General features: G+C 37.8%; 1 pseudogene; it reads left to right on the forward strand.

Moving 5' to 3' along the window:
* The first annotated feature begins 3,523 nt into the window (after positions 1-3,523).
* Positions 3,524-4,098, forward strand: LOC150063329 (high mobility group protein B3 pseudogene; annotated as a pseudogene).
* Positions 4,099-4,580: the final 482 nt, after the last annotated feature.

Raw genomic sequence — 4,580 nt, forward strand, 5'->3', positions numbered from 1 at the left:
AGAGCTCTACCACATGAGCCTCAGCACCACTTCCGGCTTTTTTCTATGTAGGTGGTACCAAGGAATTGAACTCAGGTATTCGTGCAAGCACTCTACCACTAGGCCAAACTCCCGGCCCCTCTTTAAAATTTTTTTCTTAAAAATATTCTTTTTCCCCAAATGGAGTTTATTTGGTTCGTTGTTTGAGTTACATTTCTAAATTTTCTTTACAAATGTCTGCATAGTTATTTTCTTTCTTTTTTGCTGGCGAGGGGTTTGAACTCTGGGTTTGGGTGCTGTCCCTGAACTCTTCTGCTCAAGCTTAGCTCTCTACTCCTTGAGGCACAGCACCATTTCGATTTTCTGGAGGTTAATTGGAAGTAAGAGTCTCAAAAAATAATCCTTACTGATTCCCTGTGTTTGTCAATTATCAAGGATCTTTTTAGAACTAACAATTCTGAAAATTAAAGATGACATACTCTAATTGTTTGAATATGAAATGTCTCCTAGAGGTCATGTGTTGGAGATTTGGTCTCCTCTTGTGGTACTGTTTTGAAGTACTGGAAATTTGGGGAAGTGAGGTCTAATCGGAGTAGGAAAGTAACTCTGGATGGCTCCTGGAAAGATGTGAAACAACCTTGTTCTTAGCCCATTTCTTTCTCAGTAGATCTCCACCTTCTGCCTGATGTGAGATGGTGAGATAGATTTCGTTGCTCTGTGCTTGCTTTCCCCATGACATTTTGCTTCACCACAGACCCAGAAGAAATGGACCCAAGTGGCTATGGTTCTCTGAATTCTGAGGTACTTGCTGCAGTAATAGTGAGTCTAACAGACAAGGTTGGAACTGAAGAAATGGACTAGTGCTGTGACTATTCCTAACGATGTTCAGGAGCCTGTTTTTTGAGAGATGGTTGAAGAGTTTGAAGAACTGGAATAAAGAAAACTGAAATGCTCTAAGTAGAACTTAATGGACAGTGTTGATAGGAGCTCAGAAGATTAAAATGATGATAGAAATGTATAGTCATTTATACATTTCAGGAGATTTCAGATACAAATGATCCTATTGGGAATTGGGTTAGAAGCCATTCATATTCCATTCTGGCAAAGCATTTGTCTCTGTTTTATCTATTTCCTGAGACTTTGAGTCAGGCTGAATTTAAAAGTAGATTAATTAATCTACTGGAAGACATTACAAGGAAGTTTAGTGTTTAGGCTATAGCACAAATATTTCTGGAGACTTTTAGCTAGCTTTACAGTGAAACTCAGGAAGAAAAGGCAGAGTGTAAAGAGTTGAAAAATCTTGCGACTTGGTCAGAAAAGTTCAGAGTAAAGCCTGATTTCTACAAGTAGTTTCCAAGACAACAACGTGTAAAGCTGTGTGTAAAGTCAAAGATTCAATTTAGACCTCTGCAAGTTAGATGGTATGAATGTAGACTGTCTTTTGATGAATGGCACAAGCAGCCAGTAGAGCCACTTCAGAAGAAGAGCTATGTGATGTGAAATTGACAATGCCACAGGCGCATTGAGCTTCCCAAGCTCTCTGGAGTCCACATCCTGCCCCCATATAGCAATAGGCATCTACATGGAGCTATAGGATTTAATGTTTGTACTTGGATTTTGGTCTTGCTTTAATCCCTCCCTTCTTTCACTGCCTCATTAATTTTAGAATGAGAATATTTATTATATATAAGGTAATATATATTACATGTTATATAAATAATATATACATAATATTATAACATATCGCCTACATATAACTACATAATGTATTAGTCTTACATATTTATAATATATGCAAAGTATGTACTTTTTTTCTTTTGTAGAAGCTTACAGGCTTAAATCACAGAGGAGATTTCATACTTGAACTTCTGAGCAATAAGGAAATTGTTAAGACTTTGGAAAATTCCTAAAGACAAAGTGAATGCATTTTGCATTGTAAAATGGGCATGACAGACATGAGTTTTGGGGGGGTCAAGGGAAGAAGGTTACAGCTTTTGAATTAGATATCCCCCCAGAGGTTCTTGTATTCCCATCTGCACCAGCAGATGTTTTGGAGGTACTACAGATTATATGGTAGAGGCCAAATGGAGGTAACAGGCCACCAGTAGTAGTACACTATTGTTTCCGATCTCTTTCTGTCTTGCCCTCTCCCTGACTTTGGCTGCCATGAGGTGAGCTACCTTACTGTGCCAGTTGCTCTTGCTATGATGTTCTTCCTTCCCATGAACAGAGAACCAATAATTGTTCATATTCTTAAGCCTCTGAGACCAGGGGTCTTGTTCTCTCAGGTTTGTCATAGTCCAGAAAATCCTAATACATATATATTCATAAGTGATTACATGTAAATATGCATGAAAATATTGACAACCCAATGTACTTAATGAGATTTTTGAAGTCCTCAGTATGTCTTTCTACCCCTCTCCTTATTACCACTCTTCAGAAGTTAGTCATCTATTTCTTTCCTTTTTTACCTTCTTTTTTTGTTTGTTTGTTTTTTGGTGGGTTGTGGGGTTTGAACTCTGAGTCTGGTCACTGTCCCTGAGCTCTTCAGCTCAAGGTTTCCACCCTACCGCTTGAGCCAAAGCCCCACTTCATTTTAGATAAATATTTGTCAGTTTTGGAGATGTTTTTACGTTACAGAGTGGCGATATGAATGTTGTATTGACATTTATTTGTTTATGTTTTGTGATATTGAAGATTGATTCTATGCTTCACCTCCTCAATGGGCATTCTGTCACTAAGCTCTATTCACAGCTCTCACTTCTTTTTTGGTGTTGGTTCTGGACCTTGAACTCAGGTCCTATGTACTGTCTGAGTTTTTTTGCTCTAGACTAGTACTTAACTACTTGAGCCATAGCTTCACTTTGGATTTTGGTTAGTTAATTGGAGATAACGACTTTACTGTCCTCAGATCTTAGCCTCCTGAATAGCTAAGATTATTGTGTGTACTGGCTCACAAACAACAACAACAACAACAACAACAAACCTCTTTTTTTCTTTTGGCGATTGTGGGACTTGAACTCTGGGCCTGGGCATTCATTGTCCCTCAGCTCTTCAGCTCAAGGCTTCCACCCTACCCCTTGAGCCACAGCCCCACTTCCAGTTCTCTAGTTATTAATTGGAGATAAGAATCTCTTGGACTATAGTGCCAGGGCTGGCTTTGAACCATGATCCTCAGATCTCAGCCTCCTGAGTAGCTAGGGTTATAGGCTTAAAAAAGCCTCTTTTGTGATAGTAAAGACTGTAGTTCATTCACTTTTACTGTCCTTGATAGTTCCATCATAAAAATATTACAAAAAAAACTTTAATCATTCCTTTGTCTAAGGACATTTGCTTTGGTTTTCAGAATTTGCTATCCATCTAATGCTCCTACAAATATTGTCTTTCTAATAAAATTTCTAAAGCAATCTTTATTCAATGTCCATTTCTTCAAATGTCCATTTTTTAATCTGTGTACTCATACAGGATAAAAGTAGTTATTTTGAAAATAAATGGAATAATTCAAGAAGTTAGAGATTGTAGACTAGTGAACAATACAGTCAACATGGGTAAAGGTGACCCCCAAAAAACCAAAGGGCAAATGTCTGCATATGCTTTCTTTGTGCCGACATGCAGAGAAGAAAAACCCAGAGGTTCCTGTCAATTTTGCAGAATTTTCCAAGAAGTGCTCAGAGAGATGGAAAACAATGTCTTGGAAGGAGATATCTAAATCTGATGAGATGGCAAAAGCAGATGAAGTTTGCCATGATGGTGAGATGAAGGATTATGGACCGGCTAATGGAAGCAAGAAAAAAAAGGATCCCAGTGCCCCCAAAAGACTACCATCTGGATTTTTCCTTTTCTACTCAGAATTTCACCCCAAGATCAAGTTTACAAACCCTGACATCTCCATTGGTGATGTGGCCAAGAAGTTGGGTGAGATGTGGAACAGATTAAGTGACAATGAGAAATAGCCCCAAATAACCAAGGCTGCTAAGCTGAAAGAGAAGTATGAAAAGGATGTTGCTGATTATAAATTAAAGGGAAATTTGATGGTGCAAAAGGTCTTACTAAAGTTGCCTGGAAAAGGGTGGAAGATGAAGATGAAGAAGAGGAGGAGGAAGAAGGTGATGAATAAAAAAAGTTAGAGATTATATGATCATTGTATTAAATTTTATTCGGAATATGAGCATGAGAAGCATGATATTTAGCTACAAAATATAAAGGACTGACTGCTCACTGAAAGAAGAAAAACTGTTATAAAATTGGACATTTTATTTATTAATTTATTTGTTCCAGTCCTGTGATTTGACCTCAGGATCTGGGATGGTCCTTGACCATTCTCAAGGTTAGCTCTACAACTTGAGCCACAACGTCTCTTTTAGCTTTTCCTGTGCATATAGTACCAAGAAATCAAACTCAGGGCTTCCTGAATGCTAGGCAAGCACTCTACCACTAGGCAACACTCCCAGAAAACTTTATATAATAAATTTAAAAAAACACACAAAAAAGGAAAGAAACAAATTTGACTTATCTTTCATGAAATGCTTTCTGGGATAAGCTTAACTGTCAATCTGTGATTAAAATTAAAGTTTGAGTACCAGCTTATTATTCCTATCCAT

The sequence above is a fragment of the Megascapheus bottae genome, chromosome 5 (assembly GCF_031878675.1).
Source record: "Megascapheus bottae isolate mThoBot1 chromosome 5, mThoBot2.hap1, whole genome shotgun sequence".
Taxonomy (NCBI): Eukaryota; Metazoa; Chordata; class Mammalia; order Rodentia; family Geomyidae; genus Megascapheus; species Megascapheus bottae.